The sequence below is a fragment of the Mustela putorius genome, unplaced genomic scaffold (genome assembly GCF_011764305.1).
Source record: "Mustela putorius furo isolate JIRA1106 unplaced genomic scaffold, ASM1176430v1.1 tig00003909_pilon_pilon_pilon, whole genome shotgun sequence".
Taxonomy (NCBI): Eukaryota; Metazoa; Chordata; class Mammalia; order Carnivora; family Mustelidae; genus Mustela; species Mustela putorius.
In genome coordinates, this window is record NW_025422057.1 from 42,193,133 (window position 1) to 42,216,270 (window position 23,138).

A 23,138-nucleotide genomic window follows, 5' to 3' on the forward strand; every position below is an offset into this window, starting at 1 on the left:
CAAACCCAATGTTGGGTGGAGAGGTTACTTTAAAATAAAGTCTTGGGGTGCCTGGATAGCTCAGTTGTTGGCGTGTGCCTTTGGCTCGGGTCATGATCCTTTGGTTGTGGGATCGAGCCCCACACTGAGCTCCCTGCTTGGTGGGAAGCCTGCTTCTCTCTCTCCCACTCGCCATGCTTATGTTCCCTCTCTTGCTGAGTCTTTCTCTGTCAAAAAGATAAATAAATAAATAAATAAATAAATAAATGACGTCTTGGCTATTGTGAGTGCTGTGAATTGTGGAAGACTTGATGATTCACAGACCTGTTCCCCTGAAGCAAATAATACATTATATGTTAGTAAAATTAAAAAATAAATAAATAAAAATTAAAATAAAAAATTAAAGTCTTGGGGCACTTGGTAGCTCAATTGGTTAAGCATCTGCCATTGGTTCAGGTCATGATCTCAGGGTCCTGGGATCAAGCCCCATATCCCCTGCTCAGCAGGGAGTCCTCCTCTCCCTCCTCTTGCTCATGCTCTCTCTCTGTCTCTCAAATAAATAAATAAAATCTTTTAAAAATAAAATATAAAATAGAATAAAATAAAATCTTAAAAAAACAACCACCATAAATTGAAGATTCAAAAGCCAATAAATATAATGGCACAAATTAAGAACCCAATATATGGGTCTAAAAACAGATTAGATGAAGAAGATAGCTTTGAAGAATCATTCAGAATTAGAAAATTCACATGTATTTAGACTTTTAGTTTCTGTAGGTTATATTATGAATCATAGGTTTGTTTAACATTTTTCAGCAGCTCAGGGCCCCTATTTCCCCCAAGATCTTGGCACCTTTCATCAGAGATGACTTTCCTCCTGTCTGCAGGGTCATCTGTAGTATTTGCTGCAGTGTTTCTTATCAGTTCTTCCCAGTCTGAGAAGCCATAACCAGGCTCAGAAGCTATGGACACCAGGTAGTCTCATTCTCTTCTAGACTCAGCTGTGCTGGTATCCCTTTTTCCCTCCATCTGAACCCAGACTCAAGGCATCTCTGCTCCTGGCTTCACCCTATAACTGATACATCCTTCCTAGGGGAGTGGAATGTCCCTTCCCATTGTCTCAGAGTTACTCCTCCCTCTCTCAAGGGCAAATCACTCCTTCTTCTCTGGAATACAGCTCTTACCTATTTTCCTGATCAGAGAAGCCTTATCATGTAACTAAAAGTCTTGTCAATCAGGAAAAAAGCGGGGGAGGGGGGGCATCCTTGAGAATGGGGACTGTTCAGCGAGGGAAAACATCATCCTCTTCTGAGATCAGAAGGTCTGGGCCCCCAGAGGGTCAAAATGGACTTGTACCTGGCCCACTGTCCCACCCCCATTTTGACCTTGACTGTGGAGTACAGGAAGGCCCTGCACCCAAGGGGATCCACCCTGTCGCCTCTGGTCACCTTCAAAGCCTGCTGTAAGGACCCTCACCAGCATGGGGTGGGGCGAAGGGCCCTCAGCAAGCAGCCTCAGTACATCCATCCTGCCACTGGGTGGCACTGTGACTCCTCAGAGAGGGAACAGCACCCACGGGAAGACTGACCACAAAAAGGACTGGGAATACCATGCCTGTCCTAATGCGCTGGGCATTGTGGTTACAAAAGAGAACAAGAAATGGTTCCTGCCACCCATGAGCCCATGGTAGGACAGATAAACACATGGAAAATGGATTAATTGCTCCAACAATCCATTCCAGTTGTGGGGCTCAGGGAAGGAGGAGGCACTTGAGGCTTGATGCACAATTGGCCATTCCAGGACAGGCTGGCTGTGATGGTGCTGACTCCCAGGGCACACCGCACAGATGGGGATGGGGAAGGTTCACGGACTCCCAGCAAGGAATGGCAGGTAGGGAGCTGAGGTTTGGGGGTGCCTGGCACAGGTGAGGAAGGATGGGCACTTGTGCACAAGGTTTCAGCACCAAAAAGCTCAGGTGCTCTTTGTGTCCATGGAGCACTTAGCTCAAAGATGTGGTGAGGCCCCTGGTGCTCCCACGACTAGAAAATGCTGGAAGATCCTGGCAGGAGCAGAAGACTACTGGCGTCCTGTCCTCTTGCTGTGCTTTTCTGAGCTCAGCCTCCAGTTCCAGCACTGGTCCCATCTTGCCGCAGGATCCTGGGTCAGCTCTCTGGCCTCCGTGACTGTTTGTGTACAAGGGATCTTTCATATGCACAAATATGTTGAAAGATGAAAAAGTTTAGTCAGAAGCCACAGCACGGGGAAAAAATAAGTCAAAGAGCATCGAGAGCTACTCACGCTGTTTCCTGCTGCCCTGGTCTCTTTGGAGGTGGGGCCACTGGGGAGGAGGACTCCCTTGGCTCCCTTCAGGCCTGGGCAGGACCCAATAGAAAACCAGATAGTATCTATTTGTCCTTGGAGAACAGTCCATCTCCACAAAGTCTGTAAAACTTTTTTTTTAATTTTTTAAGATTTATTTATTTTACAGAGAGAGTTCACCAGGAGGCAGAGAGGGAGGCAGAGAGAGAGGGAGAAAGCAGGCTCCCTGCTGAGCAGAGAGACCAATGTGGGGCTCCATCTCAGGACCCTGAGATCATGACCTGAGCCGAAGGCAGAGGCTTTAACCCACTGAGCCACCCAGGCGCCCCAAGTCTGTAAAATTTAATAAGCAGAACTTTGCAGCAAGGAAACAATTTAATATCTGGTATATACGTTTTCATTAAAATCTTAAAGATGGAACAAAGACTCTGTTTTCAAATTTCCTACTCAGGAGTTAACGTATTATGGTGTTGAAATCCACATGGAAACAGTTGAACTGAAATGAGCCTCCTAAAACAAAACACAAGTAGTAATGGACTGGCAAGTTTGAGACTAATGACCTCAAACCCTGGATGGTGGGTAAGGCCTCAGCCTGACTCTGGTCCACACGCACAACCATCAGAAGGGGGTGCCCGTTGTGTCCCTTATCCCCCCCCCCCACCACCACCACCATAGGAATCTGGGGACCAGCAAGGGTACTCAGGGGTCCAGGCCAGCGCAGACAGTACTATTTCAACCAGATACTCCCCACCTCCTTTTGTAATTTACAAATGAAGCTGATAAGAGGTGATAAGGCCCTTGGAGATACCCAGTGTTTGTCAGGGAAGAGGGTCCTCCCTACACTCCCCTCTACTAGCGTCCAGCCCCAGAGCCAAACCTGCCCAGCTCAAACTGGGGAACCCAGGTCACCTTTTAGAGAGATTATTCCCCTCCACCTAGTGAGGATTCCAGAAGAGGCACAAGGGGCTTTGCATAGCATATTGCATAGCATGCACATCCTTTTCATTACAAGGTGTATTTCAGTTCTGTTAAATTACAGTTTTCAAAGATGCTTTTATACGCACATTTCACTGCAAACAACATAAATTTTATGTAATTATTTGAATAATGATGAAAGGGAAGAGAGGAAGCCTGGGGAGAGGTAATGGGGATTAAGGGAGATAAAGTCCTTCCAGTCCCTCTCCTCTGCCTTTGTCCATTTGCTCCTAATCAGTTACTTTTTTAAAGTATAATCATGCAGGGATGCCTGAGTGGCTCAGGTGGTTGGACAACTGCCTTCGGCTCAGGTCATGATCCCTGAGTCCCGGGATCAAGTCCTGCATTGGGCTCCCAGCTCCACAGGGAGTCTGCTTCTCTCTCTGACCTTCTCCTCGCTCATGTTCTCTCTCAAATAAATAAATAAAATCTTAAAAAAAAAAAAAGTATAATCATGCAGCAATAAGTCAAGAAAAGCCTTGGCCCAGGCTTTGGAGTTCAACACCACAGTCAGAAGGTATGTAATTACATCCCCAAACTAACAAGAAGTCAGCACACACTAGACTAGGTACAGAAAGCTCCAGCTTTATGCACAGAAAACTGGTCTTGGAGGAGGGGTGATTGAGTTTTCAGAAGGTATGATGTGACGCCCACACACACAGATTTATTATCTGCAACTATATGTCCCAGAAGAGTCTTTTGAGGGACATGAGAAGTTCTCTATTCCTCATCTGTCTTGCAGAATACTTCTAACCTCTTTGCAGAGTATCCTAGCACCCCTGATTTCCTTTTATACATTTTAGGTATGTAATTTAGAGCAAGTGATACTGTATCTGGTCTTCCCATCAATCAGAGCTTACGGTTGACTTTGACATTGTCAGTACCTTGGTCATGTATTATCCTCAACACTAAAAGAACATATATAAACTAAATTTTTAAAAATAAGTGGTAAAAGACACGAAAAATACAATTCATAAAAGGTTAAGAAATGCCCAGTGTTAGGTGAAACTGTCCCTCACCTTTTATGACTATGCGTATAATCTGATACAACTGAGAATTGTTTCAAAATGTTTCAGTGTGTATGCCCTGATAAGCAATTCCACTTCTCCAAATGTATCCTATGGAAACATCCACTCAACTAAACAGAGACAGATGTACAAGGATTTTCATTGTAGCTTTATATAGTATAGGAAATTTATTATAGAAAAACTGGAAAAAAGCATAAAAGTCCCTCAAGAGCAGATTCGGACTTCTCCAAGCTTCAGCCAGACGCAGGGAGCCGAGCCAACAGGACTGAGCGCCGAGTGCCCCTCTCACTCCTGCGGAGCCCCTGCTGGGACCCTCTGTGCGACTGGTACCCGGCGCACAGCCCCTTCTTGGACCGGGCCTTCAGGCTGGCCCGGCTGCTCCAGGAGCACGCGCAGTGTGTGGTTGGGCCACAGCAGCTGGCAGGGCTATGTGCGCCCGCTGCCTGAGGCAGCGCTGGAGGGCCCTGACCCGCGGGCGGTGGCGGTCCCCGCCTGTAGCCCTGGGCTCTGCCCGCAGCTCCGAAGCGCGCCGCTCGGCGATTCCGCAGACGGTCAACGGCTGGCTTGTCCCTGGACGTCCACCGCTTCGCGCCCAGGAGTTGACAGTCAAGACCAAGGACTGCGTGGTGGCGATCACCCGCAAGCACGGAGAGAGGCAGAAGGAGCATGGCTACATCTCGCGGTGCCTCACTAGAAAATACACATTGCTCCACATCCCATCCCCCACCCCTCCTCCCGGAGCTCTGAAACCCTCAGTTCCTTTCCTGGGGCCCATAGTCTCTCGTTGTTTGTCTCCTTCTCTGATCCCTGCCCCCTTCAGTTTTTCCTTCATTCTCCTTTTGTCCTCTGTTCTATTCCTTCTGTCCCACATATGAGTGAAACCAGATAATTGTCTTTCTCTCCTTGACTGATTTCACTTAGCATAATCTTCTGGGTTCACCCATGAGCATGCAAATGGTGGGTAATGGCTGAGTAATATTCCATCGTATGTATGAACTGCATCTTTATCCATCCATCTGTTGAAGGGCACTGAGGCTCTTTCCACAGCTTGGCTATTGTGGTCATTGCTGCTATGAACATTGGGATGCATATGGCCCTTCTTTTCACCAAATCTGTATCTTTGGGGTGAATACGTAGCTAGTAGTGCAGTTGCTGGGTCATAGGGTAGCTCTATTTTTAACTTTTTGAGGAAGCTCCATATTGTTTTCCAAAGTGGCTGTACCAGCTCTCATTCCCACCAGCAGTGTTTCAGAGGGGAGAGGGTGAGGGGTTGGGGTAGCTGGGTGATGGTTAGAAGGAGGACACACATTGTGATGAGCACTGGGTGTTCTACGCAACTAATGAATCATGGAACACTACATCAAAAACTAATGATGTACTACTGTATAGTGACTAACTTAAAAAAAAGAAAAGAAAAAATACATGCACCTCCCTACTGTGGACCCTACCCAGGTCTCCCCCTCTCCATTCCCTGAGGGCAGGCTGACGCTAGAGGTGCCAATTCCAAGGCCAGCCACCCAGTCATCAGAAGTCACTATCCCTGGGTACCTGGATACCTCAATGGGTTAAAGCCTCTGCCTTCCGCTGAGGTCATGGTCATAGGGTCCTGGGATAGAGACCCACATCGGGCTTTCTGCTCAGCAGGGAGCCTGCTTCCCACTGCCCCACCCCTGCCTGCTTCTATGCCTACTTGTGATCTCTCTCTCTGTCAAATAAATAAATAAAATCTTAAAAAAAAAAAATTCAGTATCCCTGTCATCTTTAAGGCACCTTAGAGCATGCAGGCCCAGAAGCTGGGACATCAGAGCAGCCTGGAGCCAAGGAATGGGCTTAGCCCTGCTGTCCACCTGTCACCTCTGTAGCCATTACTACCACCCACCAGTAGAGTTCAAAGCAACAACGCCCTCCTCCCAAAAAAATGTAGCTTGGTTAAACTATTGGTTAACCATACAATAGTCCATGAGACAATTAAAAAGTATAAGGTAAATCTGTACCTCTTGATATATGCCAGGATGTCCTCAAAATACTGTCAAGTAAAAAAGGAAAGCAGATTAAAAACTAGTATGGTCCCTATGAGTTCTATGGAAATGTATGAATCTATATATACATTGAAAACCTGGAAAGTTACACAGGTTAAATTTGTTAAATTTCTGTGATTGACTAGCTTTGGGATGGATTTAAATTTTCCTGTTTTCAGGGTGTCTGGGTGGCTCAGTCAGTTAAGTGTTTGCCTTTGGCTCAGGTCCTGATCCTGGGGTCCTGGGATTGAGCCCTGTATTGGGTTCCCTGCTCAGCCGTGAGCCTGCTTCTTCCTATTCCTCTCCCCCTCCCCTGACTTGTGTTCTCTCTTCCCTCTCTCTCTCAAATAAATAAATCTCTTTTAAAAACAAAATAAATGTAATAAATTGTCCTGTTCACATCTGGATTTAAAAAAAAAAAACTTCTATAATATTTCTTAGTATTATGATCAGCTAAAAAAATAAAATAGGATTCCCAATTGGGGAGAAAACAAATATTCCAACTCCTGAATCTTTGAACATTTTATGAGTTATCTACCTTCCTACAGGTCAGGGAGGAAGCCAATTATATCATCTCAGTCGTATACATGGGTACCTTGAACCCCCAAAAGTATAGGGATCCTTGCCAGGATCACACAGACAGAAGCACATGTTCCCACCTCTTCAACTAGATGTTTCACAATGAGCTTTGTTTTGTTTCGTTCTTTCTGGCAGCCATACTTTCTGCCCCGAGGATCTTCAGGCAGAGCTATGTTGGTATCCTGTATTTTCCTGTAACAAACACTGTCAATATCCTGCCTGTCCCTTCTTAACCTTTATCATTTCATTGCACACGAGCCTGACTTCTGAATGCCAGCCACTGTAGATAATTGCCTGACAGCACTTTCTGGCTGCTGGAAACCACTCTGCCTTCAAAACAGTCCAGAAGTGACAGAGAGCTAATCCCTCCAGGTAGCAGCACTCTACTTAATCACAGGCAGCAGCTGCTCTGTAAATACACCCGTGCCCCCACACCTCAGGGGGGTAACACTGCAGCAGGCATTCTACAGGTTTCCCAAGTACTGTAGTGGGACTGACCTCCAGATGCCTGCAATGGTAACCTGCTTGGTAACATACCCTGTATTGACTTCCTTCCCACTTTCCCACCCCCTTACTAGCATTTCTGGGAATCCCTTCCCAAATGGAATGCTTTCACTGAAATCCTTATCTCAATGAACAGTCTTGGGAAAACTGGACAGCCACATGCCAAAGAAGGAAACTGGCCCAGAATCTTATACCATACACAAAAATTAACTCAAAATGCATTGAAGATTTGAATGCAAGTCATGAAACTGCAGAACTCCTAGGAAAAAAATACAGGGGGTAAGCAACTTGACATTGGTCCCGGCGATTATTTTCTGGATTTGACTCCAAGAGCAACAAAACCAAAAATAAACATGTGAGACTACATCAAACTAAAATCTGCTGCACAGCAAAGGAAATCATCGACAGAACAAAAATACAGGGGCACTTGGGTGGCTCAGTCAGTTAAGCATCTGCCTTTGGTTCAGGCCACGGTCTCAGGGTCCTGGGATAGAGCCCCGCATTGGGCTCCTGGCTCAGTGGAGAACTTGCTTTTCCCTCTCCCCCTGTTTTTGTCCTTTCTTTCTCTCTGTCAAATAAACAAACAAATTTTTAAAAAATGAAAAGACAACTTACTAAATAAGGGTAAAAACTTTCAAATCATTTATATATATGATTTTATCCTAATATATATAAATAACCTCTGATAAGGGGTAAATATCCAAAATATACAAAGAACTCTACAACTAAATATCAAAAAAACAATCTAGTTAGGAAATGGGCAGAGGAATTGAATAGGCATTTTTCCAAAGAAGACATACAGATGACAAACAGGTACATGAAAAGATCCCCCAAATTGGGCACCTGGGTGGCTTAGTTGGCTGAGTGTCTAACTTTAGCTCAGGTCATGATCTTGGGGTCCTGAGATCAAGCCTGGCACCAGGCTTTGGGACCAGCAGGGAGTCTGCTTCTCCCACTCTCTCTGTCCCTCTGCCCCATCCTCTGCTTGTTCTTTCTCTTTCTCTCAAATAAATAACATCTTTAAAAAAAAAAAAAGAAAAGATGCTCAAAATTACTTATCAATAGGGAAAGGCAAATCAAAACGATAATGAGATATCCCCCTTATACCTGGTTATTATCAAAAAGACAAGAAATAACAAGTGTTGGCAAGCATGTAGAGAAAAGGGAACATATATGCACCGTTGCTGGGAATATACATTCATATGGTCACTAGGGAAAACAGTACGGAAGTTCCTCAAAAAGTTAAAAATAGAACTACCATATGGTCCAACAATTTCACTTTGGTAAATTTATCTGAAGGTAACACAAACACTAACTTGAAAGACACATGCACTCTCATGTTCACTGCAGCATTACTTATAATAGCCAAGGCATGGAAGCAAGCTAAGTGTTCATCAATAGATGAATGGATAAACAAAATGTGATATAAATAATGGAATATTATTTAGCCATAAGAAAGAAAAAGTCTTGCCATTTGCCATCAACAACATGGATGGAGCTTGAAGACATCATACTAAATGAAATGTCAGATAAAGAAAGACAAATACTATATGATTTCATTTATAAGTGGAAGCTAAACAACAAAACAAAACAAACTCAAACTCACAGATAGAGAGAACAGATTAGTGGTTGCCAGAGGGGTTGGGGAGGGAGGTGAGATAAGTGAAGGGGTCGAAAGGTACAAATTCCCAGTCATAAGACAAGTCCTGGGGAGAAGATGTGCAGCATGATGGCTAGAATTAATAATACTGTATTGTATTAGAAGTTGCTAAGAAAGTTGATCTTAAAATTGTCATCACACACAAAAATCTGCCACTATGTGTGGTGACGGATGCTAACCGGACTTACTGTGATCATTTCACAATACGTACAATATTGACTCCCTACCCTGTACACCTGAAACTAATTATATGTCAACTATCTCAATTTTTAAAAATAAAATGAAAAAGAAAAGACAGAAACAGAATCGTGTAAATAACATCCTACCTGTTTTTGTAAGAAAAAGGGGGAGGATGGGCGCCTGGGTGGCTCAGTCATTAAATGTCTGCCTTCAACTCAGGTTATGATGCCACAGTCCTGGGATGGAGCCCTGCATCAGGCTCCCTACTCAGCGGGAAGCCTGCTTCCCTATCTCCCATTCCCCCTGCTTGTGTTCCCTCTCTTGCTGTGTCTCTATCAAGTAAATAAATAAAATCTTTGAGGAGGGGCGCCTGGGTGGCTCAGTGGGTTGAGCCTCTGTCTTCAGCTCAGGTCATGATCTCAGGGTCCTGGGATCAAGCCCCGAGTCGGGCTCTCTGCTCAGCAGGGAGCCTGCTTCCTCCTCTCTCTGCCTTCCTCTCTGCCTACTTGTGATCTCTCTGTGTCAAATAAATGAATAAAATATTTTTTTAAAAAATCTTTGAGGAAAAAAAAAGGGAGAAAAGAACTTGGTTGGCTCAGTTGGTTGAGCATCTGCCTTTAATGAGCCCGAATGGGGCTCCATGCTCAGCAGGGAGTCTGCCTGTCCTTCTCCCTCTATATACTATATTAGTTTCAGGTGTACAAAATAATGATTTAATATTTTACATATTGCAAAGTGATCATCACAGTAAGTCTAGTTAACATCCATCAGCACATATAGTTACAAAACTATTTGTATTGTGATAGGAACTTCTTTTTTTTAAGATTTATTTACTTATTTTTAAAAGATTTTATTTATTTATTTGACAGAGAGAGAGATCACAAGCAGGCAAAGAGGCAGGCAGAGACAGAGAGGGAGAAGCAGGCTCCCTGCCGAGCAGAGAGCCCAATGTGGGGCTTGATCCCAAGACTGTGAGATCATGACCTCAGCCAAAGGCAGAGGCTTTAACCCACTGAACCACCCAGGTGCCCCAAGATTTATTTACTAATTTGAGAGAGAGAGAGCGCTTGTGTGGAGGGATAACAGGGGAAGGGGCAGAGGGAGAGGGAGAGAGAAACTCAAGCAGATTGTACATTGAGCACAGAGCCAGAAGCTGGGCTTGATTCTAGCACCCTGGGATGACCACCCAAGCAGAAACCAAGAGTTGGATACTCAACAGACTGTAGCACCCAGGTGACCCATGATGGGAACTTCTATGATCTACTCTCTTAATAACTTCCCAATATGCAATACAGTATTATTAGCTGTAGCCACCATTTTGTATACTACATTCTATATTTACTTTCACTTGCATAAATAACCACTGGAAGGATTCGCAACAAAGAAATAAAAGAAAGTGGTTCTCTATAGAAGGCAGATAGGGAGGAGCACCTGGGTGGCTCAGTCAGTTAAGTGTCTGCCTTCATCTCAGGTCATGATCCAGGATCCTTGGATCAAGCCTCTTATCAGGCTCCATGCTCAGCGGGGAGTCTGCTTCTCCCTCTTCACCTGCCCCTCCCCCTACTCATACTCTCTCTCTCTCTCTCTCTAATAAATAAATTAAAAATCTTAAAAAAAAAAAAAGGAGAAAGCAGGTGGGGAGGTAATGGGCTGGATGGGGGCTTAAGTGCAACCAAGACTTTTAAGCACAAACTTTTTTTTTTAATTTTTTAAATTTATATTCAGCATAACAGTACTCACTGTTTTTGCACCACACCCAGCGCTCCATGCGATCTGTGCCCTCTCCAATACCCACCACCTGGTTCCCCCAACCTCCTACCCCCTGCCCCTTCAAAACCCTGATTGTTCTTCAGAGTCCATAGTCTCTCATGGTTCACCTCCCCTTCCAATTTCCCTCAACTCCCTTCTCCTCTCCATCTCCTCATGTCCTCCATGCTATTTGTTATGCTCCACAAATAAGTGAAACCATATGATAATTGACTCTCTCTGCTTGACTTATTTCACTCAGCATAATCTCTTCCAGTCCCGTCCATGTTGCTATAAAAGTTGGGTTTTCATCCTTTCTGATGGAGGCATAATACGCCATAGTGTATATGGACCACATCTTCCTTATCCATTCGTCTGTTGAAGGGCATCTTGATTCTTTCCACAGTTTGGCGACCGTGGCCATTACAAGCATGAACTTTTAAACACTGTTTTGATATTTGAGAGAAGTGTTACCTTTATGAAAAAGTAAATTACAAAAACTGAACAACAATGGTATCATCAAATCTGGTAAGGATGCAATAAAATTATTTTACACACCCACACAGCCATCTCCATCCAAGAAAGCATCACTCATTGCCAACATCAGAGGTCATTTTTTGGTTGCTTTTTAAATTTTTTTTTCTTTAAATCTTCTGGAACTCTGTGATGCATTGCAAGGAATGTAATGTCTGGATAGTGACTAGTCCAGTAACACAGGCTGGGAGAAATCTAGGTGAAGATGGGTCAAAGGGAGCTTTGACTTTCTTTTAAGGCTGCCAAGTATATGAACTTGTCTATGACTCTTGGTGGAAGGCAGAGATGATCATTTTCCACTAGGGAAGCCATAAAGGCCAGATACTCTCTTTTCCAGCTTTCTTTGCCCATAGGACATAGACTCATCTGTTACACTATCAGTAGCTAATCAACTGCATCCTCCCCAAAACCTGAAGTGGGAGCTAATGGTATCCAGAATCCTCTCTATGTCATCAGCAGTCACGAGGGCACCATCCACGTCCTGGAACAGCAAAGGTGTCCAGGGCTAATAGGAGGTCCAGGGATAATATCCTGCACCCCATGCTGACTGACCACATAGATGCAGCAGTGGTCTCCTTCCCCAGCTCTGGTTTTATTTTACAGCATCAACTGTTGCTGCCTTTCTGGCTGTACGGCTTCCCTCCGCTATGCCTATTTCCCAGGCCTGTGTCTCCAAGTCTCCTTCAATTCATTCTATGCATTCTGTTTTCCTTACATCTGTCAGAATTGGCTTCTGTTGCTTGCAGAACCTGACTGTGCATTAGGGGGTTCTCTAGGTGGAAGTCAGAGAAGATATGGAAACCAACAACCCAGCCAGCATCTCCAGATCTTCACCTTTGGCAAAAAAAAAACAAATGGGGAAGAGGGTAAAGCATTCCCATAACTGCGTGCATGCGTACGTGCGTGTGCATGCGTACATATTACAGGGCATCAGTGGGGGTGGCAGTCAGACAGGAGAACACAAGAGGCTCTCCTGAGAAGAGGCTGCTGGTCCCAGGTCCTGGGTTGAGCTGGGTCTAAAGCTGGCTGGGAGAGGTTGACAGCTACACACAGGTAATGGTTTTAACTAATTAGCGATAGGAGGTAAAAACTTGAATCTGTGAGAGGGAACTTTCTGCCACATAGTTACAGTCTGAAATCGGATGATTTGTTAAAAATTTTATTTATATATTTATTTGAGAGAGAGAGCACAAATAGTGGGAGCAGCAGGCAGAAGGAGAGGAAGAAGCAGACTCCCCACTGAGCAGGGAACCCAATGCAGAGCTTGATCCCAGGACCCCAAGATCATGACCTGAGTCGAAGGCAGATGTTTCACTGACAGAGACACCCAGGTGCCCTGAACTGTATGATTTTTTTTTAATAAAGATTTTATTTATTTATTTGACAGACAGAGATCACAAGCAGGTAGAGAGACAGGCAGAGAGAGAGGAGGAAGCAGGCTCCCTGCTGAGCAGAGAGCCCGATGTGGGACTCGATCCCAGGACCCTGAGATCATGACCTGAGCAAATAATGATCATTTGGACACCTGGATGGCTCATTTGTTAAGCATCTGCCTTCTGCTCCCATCGTGATCCTAGGGTCCAAGGATAGAGCCCTGCTTCAGGCTCCTTGCTCGGTAGGGAGCCTACTTCTCCCTCTCTTTCTCCCCCTGCTTGTGTTCCCTCTCTTGCTGTTTCTTATTGTCAAATAAATAAATAAAATCTTTAATTAAAAAAATAATGATCATCAGTTCATATGGCACTTCTGAACTTAAAAGACAGATGGAACAAAGGACTGCAGAGGTAAAGGTATGTGTGATTGCTCCTCTGTATATATCCAGAAAGACTTCTCTTAGATCTGATTCATTTATTCATTTTACATGTGTTCACCGAGCAGATACAGAAGTGAATTAAAAATGTACATCTCAATTCACTCCTCTGAAAACCCCAATAATACTTCAATAAAGGGATTTATAACTATTTTTTTTCTTTCATTTGGGTCTAGATATCTTTTGTATTGCGGTAAAATATATGTTGTTTATTTATCATTTTATTTTTTATCTTTTTAAAATGTTTATCATTTTATTTTTATCATTTTATTCGTGTTGGGTCCATGGTCAAAGGAGCAAGACTGATACAAAGCGAAGGTCAAGCAAAGCTTTATTATTTCGTGCCAAGCATCAAGAATCAAACTGACCGGCTAGAGCCGTCTCTTGCAAAGAGGTGACATTTCCCAGCCTCTTTTTTTTTTTTTTAAGATTTTATTTATTTATTTGACAGACAGAGATCACAAGTAGGCAGAGAGGCAGGCAGAGAGAGAGAGAGGAGGAAGCAGGCTCCCTGCTGAGCAGAGAGCCCGATGTGGGGCTCGATCCCAGGACCCTGGGATCATGACCTGAGCCGAAAGCGGAGGCTTTAACCCACTGAGCCACCCAGGCGCCCCATTTCCCAGCCTCTTAAAAGACTAACTTTTATAGAGCAAAGTCCATGTGATTGAGCCTGGCCACACACAGGTGGCCAATTGAATTATAATAGCTATTTGAACTAGCCTATCACTCTGGTCAGAATTGGCACCCAAAAGGCAGGGCCCACATTCTTGGGTTGTTAGGGAGGTGCTTTCCTGATTGGATGTCTCTATCTGGCTTGACTCATCCTTGTATTCTGGGCTCTGTTACCTCCCCTGACCTAACACATCCTGGTATATGGGCTCTGTTTTCAGGGGCTGGTCAGTCATATTTTACTGGTTTCCCAGACTTGTCTCTAAGTAAGTTCCTCTGGGGGGGCAGGGTCAATCTAAGTTTACTGCATAAACAACAAAATGGCTCACTCTGGCTAAGTAGGCCCTTACATTTGTTTATCATTTTTATTATTTTTATCATATTTTTTATTTTTTTTTAAGATTTTATTTATTTATTTGACAGAGAGACAGAGATCACAAGTAGGCAGAGAGGCAGGTAGAGAGAGAGGGTGAAGAAGCCTCCTGGCCGAGCAGAGAGCCTGACTCAGGGCTCAATCCCAGGACCCTGGGATCATGACCCGAGCCTAAGGCAGAGGCTTAACCCACTGAGCCATCCAGGTGCCCCTCATTTTTGTTTTTTAATTATCATTATATTATCAAACATTTATCATTTTAACCATTGTTAAGTATACATTTCAGTGGCATTAAGCACATTCACAATGTTGTTCAGCCACTGCCACTATCCTTATTGAGAACTTCTTTGTCATTCCAAACAGAAACCCCATGCCCATTGCACAATACCTTCACGTTCTTCCCTCCCTCCAACCCTAGCACCTCCATTCTATTTTCTGTCTCTGTAACTTTGCCTGTTCTACATACCTCACATAAGCAGAATCCTACGATATCTTTGGGGTTTTTTAAAATTTGGCTTATTTCACTTAGTGTAATGTTTTCAAGGCTCAACCATGTATCAGAATCTCCTTTTTAAGGCTGAATAATATTTTGTAGCATAAATATAACACAACTTGCTTATCCATTCGTCTCCTGATGGACACTTGGGTGGGGTCTACCTTCTGGCTTTGTGAAAAATGCCGCTATGGATTTTGGTGTAGAGATATCTGTTCGAGTTCCTGCTTTCTGTTCTTTTGGGGTACGTGTCTGGAAGTGGGACAGCTGGGTCATATGGTAATTCTATACTTAACAGTTTTGAGGAACAGTCCTACTGTTTTCCACAGCAAATGTGTCTTTTGTTTCTCCACCAGCAATATGCAAGGGTTCCAAGTTCTCCACATCCCCACCAACATTTTCATTTTTTATTTATTTATTTGTATTTTTAAAAAGATTTTATTTATTTGACAGAGACAGACACAGCGAGAGAGGAAACACAAGCAGAGGAGTGGGAGAGGGAGAAGCAGGCCTCCCACTGAGCAGGCAGCCCAATGTGGGGCTTGATCCCAGGACCCCGGGATCATGACCCCAGCTGAAGGCAGAAACCCAACAACTGAGCCACCCAGGTACTCCATATTTTCATTTTTTAAATAATAGTCATCTAAAAGAGTATGAATTGGTATCTCATTGTGGTATAGTTACTTTTTTATGCATAACTTCAATAAGCAAAGGACTCATATCCAAGCCTGTGTGATCTGACCCTTTTACTCCACATCTTGGTCCTTCTGAGGCCCAAGCATATTTGTTCTAACAAAGCAGAACGTTTCCCCAACATTAGCTTAGCTTAGATATGCAGCCTTTGGTGTTGAATGCCATGTATCTCACCTTCAGGCCCATACCCTGGAATCTTGCTTCAGGAAATATGGGAAACTAAGTTCAAATAGGACCAACTCTGAGGTATAAAAATGTCCATGACAACATTTTCCTATAAAAACAAAACAATCTAGAATAACATAAATGTATAATAGAGAAATACCAAGTAAATTTCATATTCTTTTAAAAAATTTTTTAATATTTTTTATAAACATATAATGTATTATTAGCCTCAGGGGTACAGGTCTGTGAATCGCCAGGTTTACACACTTCACAGCACTCACCATAGCACATACCCTCCCCAATGTCCATAACCCCATCACCCTCTCCTGGCCCCCCTCCCCCCAGCAACCCTCAGTTTGTTTTGTGAGATTAAGAGTCTCTTATGGTTTGTCTCCCTCCTGATCCCATCTTGTTTCATTTTTTCTTTTCCTACCCCCCAAACTCCCCACATTGCATCTCTACTTCCTCATATCAGGGAGAGCATATGATAGTTGTCTTTCTCCAATTGACTTATTTCACTAAGCATAATACCCTCCAGTTCCATCCATGTCAGTGCAAATGGCAAGATTTCATTTCTTTTGATGGCTGCATAGTGTTCCATTATATATATATATACCACATCTTCTTTACCCGTTCATCTGTTGATGGACATCTAGGTTCTTTCCATAGTTTGGCTTTTGTAGACACTGCTGCTATAAACATTCAGGTGCACATACCCCTTTGGATCACTACACTTGTATCTTTAGGGTAAATACCCAGTAGTGCAATTGCGGGGTCATAGGGTAGCTCTATTTTCAATTTTTTGAGGATCCTCCATGCTGTTTTCCAGAGTGGCTGCACCAGCTCGCATTCCCACCAACAGTGTAGGAGGGTTCCCCTTTCTCCACATCCTTGCCAGCATCTGTCATTTCCTGACTTGTTAATTTTACCCATTCTGACTGGTGTGAGGTGGTATCTCATTGTGGTTTTGATTTGTATTTCCCTGATGCTGAGTGATGTGGAGCAATTTTTCATGCGTCTGTTGGCCATCTAGATGTCTTCTTTGCAGAAATGTCTGTTCATGTCCTCTGCCCATTTCTTTTTTTTTTTTTTTACTTTTTTAAAAAGATTTTATTTATTTATTTGACAGAGAGAAATCACAAGTAGACGGAGAGGCAGGCAGAGAGAGAGAGGGAAGCAGGCTCCCTGCCAAGCAGAGAGCCGGATACGGGACTCAATCCCAGGACCCTGAGATCACGACCTGAGCCGAAGGCAGCGGATTAACCCACTGAGCCACCCAGGCGCCCCTCTGCCCATTTCTTGATTGGATTATTTGTTCTTTGGGTGTTGAGTTTGCTAAGCTCTTTATAGATTTTTGATACTAGTCCTTTATCTGATATGTCGTTTGCAAATATCTTCTCCCATTCTGTCAGTTGTCTTTTGGTTTTGTTAACTGTTTCCTTTGCTGTGCAAAAGCTATTGATCTTGATGAAATCCCAATAGTTCATTTTTGCCCTTGCTTCCCTTGCCTTTGGCAATGTTCCTAGGAAGATGTTGCTGCGGCTGAGGTAGAAGAGGTTGCTGCCTGTGTTCTCCTCAAGGATTTTGATAGATTCCTTTCTCACATTGAGGTCCTTCATCCATTTTGAGTCTATTTTCATGTGTGGTATAAGAAAATGGTCCAATTTCATTTTTCTGCTGTGGCTGTCCAATTTTCCCAACACCATTTGTTGAAGAGGCTGTCTTTCTTCCATTGGACATTCTTTCTTGTTTTGTTGAAAATTAGTTGACCATAGAGTTGAGGGTCTATTTCTGGGCTCTCTATTCTGTTCCATTGATCTATGTGTCTGTTTTTGTGCCAGTAACATACTGTCTCAATGATGACAGCTTTGTAATAGAGCTTGAAGTCCGGAATTGTGATGCCACCAACTTTGGCTTTCTTTTTCAATATTCCTTTGGCTATTTGAGGTCTTTTCTGGTTCCATATAAATTTTAGGATTATTTGTTCCATTTCTTTGAAAAAAAAAAATGGATGGGATTTTGGTAGGGATTGCATTAAATGTGTAGAGTGCTTTAGGTAGCATAGACATTCTCACAATATTTGTTCTTCCAATCCAGGAGCATGGAACGTTTTTCCATTTCTTTCTGTCTTCCTCAATTTATTTCATGAGTACTTTATAGTTTTCTGAGTATAGATTCTTTGCCTCTTTGGTTAGGTCTATTCTTAGGTATCTTATGGTTTTGGATGTAATTGTAAATGGGATTGACTTCTTTTTTTTTTTTTTTTTTTTTTTTTTTTTTTTTTTTTTTTTTTTTTTTTTTTTTTTTAAAAGATTTTTTTTTTATTTATTTATTTGACAGAGAGAAATTACAAGTACACTGAGAGGCAGGCAGAGAGAGAGAGAAGGCAGCAGGCTCCCTGCCGAGCAGAGAGCCCGATGTGGGACTCGATCCCAGGACCCCGAGATCATGACCCGAGCCGAAGGCAGCGGCTTAACCCACTGAGCCACCCAGGCGCCCCTGGGATTGACTTCTTAATTTCTCTTTCTTCTGTCTTGTTGTTGGTGTAAAGAAATACAACTGATTTCTGTGTATTGATTTTATATCCTGACACTTTACTCAATTCCTGTACTAGTTCTAGCAATTTTGGAGTGGAGTCTTTTGGGTTTTCCACGTATAGTTTTCCACATATAGTTTGGGTTTTCCACATATAGTTTAATATCATCTGCAGAGTGAGAATTTGACTTCTTCTTTGCTGATTCGGATGCCTTTAATTTCTTTTTGTTGTCTGATTGCTGAGGCTAGGAGTTCCAGTACTATGTTGAATAACAGTGGTGATAGTGGATATCCCTGCCATGTTCCTGACCTTAGGGGAAAAGCTCTCAGTTTTTCCCCATTGAGAACAATATTTGCTATGGGTTTTTCAGAGATGGCTTTGATGATAATGAGGTATGTGTCCTCTATCCCCACACTTTGAAGAGTTTTGATCAGGAAGGGATGCTGTACTCTGTCAAATGCTTTTTCAGCATCTTTTGAGAGTATCATATGGTTCTTGTTCTTTCTTTTATTAATGTATTGTATCACATTGATTGATTTGCGGATATTGAACCAACCTTGGCAGCCCTGGAATAAATCCCACTCGGTTGTGGTGAATAATCCTTTTAATGTACTGTTGGATTCTATTGGCTAGTATTTTGTTGAGAATTTTCACATCTGTGTTCATCAAGGATATTGGTCTGTAATTCTCTTTTTTGGGATCCTTCTCTGGTTGGGATCAAGGTGATGCTGGCCTCATAAAATGAGTTTGGAAGTTTTCCTTCCATTTCTATTTTTTGGAACAGTTTCAGGAGAATAGGAATGAATTCTTCTTTAAATGTTTGGTAGAATTCCCCTGGGAAGCCTTCTGGCCCTGGGTTTTTGTTTGTTTGGATATTTTTGATGACTGTTTCAATCTCCTTATTGGTTATGGGTCTGTTCCCAGGTGCCCCAAAGAAACTACTTTAAAGAGAGAGAGAGGAAGAGAAAGGCATCAGTGAACCAGACACTTGATTGAGGTTGGTTGATGAGTGATGGGCAAATACCAATTCTCATTTTTTATTGAGATATAATTGACATATAACATGGTATAATTTTAAGGTGTACAGCATATTGATTTGATGCATTTATGTTACAATCTGACTGCCATTGTAGTGTTAGCTAATATCTCTGTCATGTCACATATTTATCGTTTCTTCTAGTGGTGAGAACAATTAAGATCTAAGCTCTTAGTGAATTTAATGTTTATAATACAGAATACACGTTTGTTGTCTCTAATCACTGTATGGTGGATTAGACCTCCAATTTATCTACTAGTCTCCAGCATGTGCCCTTAAGCAACATCTCTCCCATTCTCCATCCTCAGTCCCTGTCTTTTTGAGTTTGTTTGTTTTTTGTGTTTTTTAGATTCCACACACACACACATATATATATATATATATATATATATATATATATATATATAGTATTTGTCTTTCTCTGTCTGACTTATTTCATTAGGTGTACTGTCACCAAGGCCCATCTATATTGTCACAAAAGGCAGGGTTTCCTTCATTCTTGTGTCAGAAAAATATTCCCCCATATGATATAGCACATCTTCTTTAACCATTCACCTATTTGGGGATGCTTAGTTTGTTTCTGTGGCTTGACTATTTGTGCAATGATTGTAGGATTGCAGATATCTCTTCCATTACTTTTCATTTTTGTCTGATAGCACATCTCACTATGATTACAAAATTTATTCTGAATCTTCTGCAGGCACTTTTTGCCCAATTATATCTTTATATGGGTTCCACGAAAGGTGTGACTAAAACTATGATGGCAGATTCTAGGAGGCCTAGATGACTCGTGCAATTTGGGTGGAAACCACTGCTGAGGTTTGTAACAGTTGGCGGGATGGGGACATCCCAAATCCTCACATTTTCCCATGCATTAAACCACCACTAGATGTCACTAGAGGCTTGCTATGCCTCCCAAGCAGGCTCTGTTTGCCTTCCTCCTTCCCAAGGGGAAATGATGAACCTTTAAATGTTATGTGTTAGGACACACTCACATGCATTTTTATGCCAAGTAAAGCTCCGTGAGTTGGAAGCACCACCTTTTCTACATCTTTTGAACAGAGCTTTGAAACTCAGGTCTTCCTAGCATCTTCTCTGGGCCAGGCAGTCTTCATTCATTTTCCCATTTGATCTCTGTGCCTGGCATCTTCTGTTTGCCCCACCAGATCAGCTTTCCACCCCTCTCCCACCGTTGCGTGCCCCCAGGGACTGAGCTGTGGAGAAAGAATTTGCCAGTTTTTTTCTGCTATGGCTTCCCCTTGGGTTTGGCCAGTGGGAAGCTCCAGTAGGAGGTGGCAGGCAGAAGAGAAAGGCCTTGAGATGTTTGTTCCCCAGTTCCCTCTGAAGAACCCCACTGGCTGGCTTTGTCGGGCCACCAACGGTTCCATCACCTGTAGAGCAGCCCTCCACACAGCCTCCCTGTCTCCAGGTTTTGTCCTTCATTCAGGCCAGGGGAGGTGACAGACAGTCCTATTGTTTAGGAACAATAGGACTCATCCGGGTCTTGGAGTACAGCACAATCCCCCAGTGGTTACTCTACACCTTATTCACACCTTTGTCAATAGTCTTTTTATTAAGCTCTCCTTAAATTATCCCTATTGAGTGTGTCACATGTTTAGTGCCAGGACCTGACTAATATAATCCCTAAAGAGATGAGGGTAACTCAACCAAATTTGAGAGGTAATAGGCACCATGACTGGGCTGGGAAACAGGTCTGTCTGCATCATTTGCCAGGTCAGACTGCACTGCTCAGGAAGAGCCAGACTTGAGCAGTGGGCACATTGGATACCCAGGAATGGGTCTAGTACTGGGCATAGGGAACGAACTCTTCTGCTCCATGCCCTAGACCACTGCACATCCAGAGCCCATTCCTACTTCTGTCTCCCCTAAAGCTGGTGTGTTCCCTCCTCATTATTCAACTGTCAAAGCATTTCCCCAGGAAGCCTTTGCTTACAGAGCCCAGAGTAGTCTCCCCCAGGACTTTTGTGGTGGTTTTTAAAATATGCCCAGAAATTCTTGGAGATTCTCTCCATCAGGACTGGTGTCTAATTCTCCTTCCCTTGAATATGTGCTGTCCCTAGTAATTTGCTTCTAAACAGCAGAATACAGAAGTGATATGCCCTGACTTCTGAGACTGGGTCACAAAATCAGATCCGTTTCTGCCTGCCTTTCTCCTATTGGGACATTAATTCATGAAAGCCAGCTGCCATCCAGGGAGGAGACCCAGACAACATGGGGAGGCCACGGACAGATGAGCCCTTGCTGAAGTTCCAGCCATAAGAAAGACTCAGGCCCCAGCCATGGATTGATTACAACCACGTGAGAGATGCCACTGAGAACTGCCTGGCTGAGCCCAGTCAATGGGAAATGAGAGAGATAATAATAAAATCTTTGCTATTATTTTAAGTCACTAAGTTTTGAGATAACGTGTGATACAGCAGTAAAAAATTGATGATGTCCCTTCTGCATAGAACCAACAATATTGATTCTCTTTGGGATGTCCGATGAATTCTGAAAGACTATTCTCCTTTAATTCTCTCTTAAAATCTCCAAATTTGGGGCGCCTGGCTGGCTCATTTGGTGGAGCATAAGACTCTTGATCTCAGCGTTGTGAGTTCAAGCCCCACATTGGGTATGGAGCCTATTTAAAAAAAAAAAAATTAAATTAATTAAAATCTCCAAATTTCATAAATAAATAACTCTGAATTTCCAATTTTTGTTACATCATGATCCTGTCCTGAATTTTGTTCCTGGATACTTGAAAGGTTGATAACATCTTGGAATTTAATGTACCTGAATTTTGGTTCAGAATGGGTTCATGTTCTAGAACTTGCTCTTTCCACTTGGTAATATATTGTTGACAACTTTCCAAATGAGTAAATATAGATATCCCATGTTTTAAACAATGGCTGTGTAATATTAAGCTATGATTTTTATGAGCTTTCCCAAGCTGAACCTGCCATCAAATAACCCCCACCCATGGGAGGATAGTGTGTTAGTTCATTTGTTCCCTCACTTGCTCATTCAAAACCCTATAAAGTGTTCACTACATTCCTCATAGTGGTTTTGAATATATCAAGAACTTCTTAGAACTCTAAGTCTAATTTTCTAGAGATAATTTTTCCTTAAGTTAGGGGGAAATGGTCATCTTCCCTGGATAGCGTTGAAGGTAATTGTTAAAGACAGACTTTAAGAGGGTTCCCAAAGCTCCTCCCCTCCTGTACTTTATACTATTGTGTGTTCTGGATGTGGGGACTTGCTTCTAACAAATACTGGAAAAGTGATGGGCCGATTAAGTTACAAAAGACCGTGACCTCCATCTTGCCCTATGACTTTCTATTTTTACATGCTTTAATGAAATTTGTTGATGTGTTAGAGATGTCCAAATGACAAGGAACTGATCAACAGGTTATGAGGAACTGAACCCTGTTGAGAACCATGTGAGTGAGGAGTGCCTGGGTGGCTCAGTAGGTTAAGCATCTACCTTCAGCTTGGGTCATGATCTTCAGATCCCACATTGGGCTCCCTGCTCAGCAGGAAGCCTGATTGTCCCTCTCCCACTCCCCTGCTTATATTCCCTCTCTCATTCTCTCTCTCTGTCAAATAAATAATAAAATCTTAAAAAAAAAAAAAAGAGAGAGAGAGAGAGAGAGAACCATGTGAGTGAGCTTGAACATGGATCCCTCCTGAGTCAACATTCAGATAAGACCGCAGATTTGATTTTGCCACCTTGAGAGAGACCCTGACATGGAAGATGCAGAAACACTGTGCCCTGACCCATGAACACTGGGAGATAATAAGGATGTGTTGTTTCAATAGCCTAAGTTGTAATTTGTTGTTGTGC

General features: G+C 42.9%; 1 pseudogene; it reads left to right on the forward strand.

Moving 5' to 3' along the window:
- Positions 1 to 1,323: 1,323 nt before the first annotated feature.
- Positions 1,324 to 5,870, forward strand: LOC101686410 (annotated as a pseudogene).
- Positions 5,871 to 23,138: the final 17,268 nt, after the last annotated feature.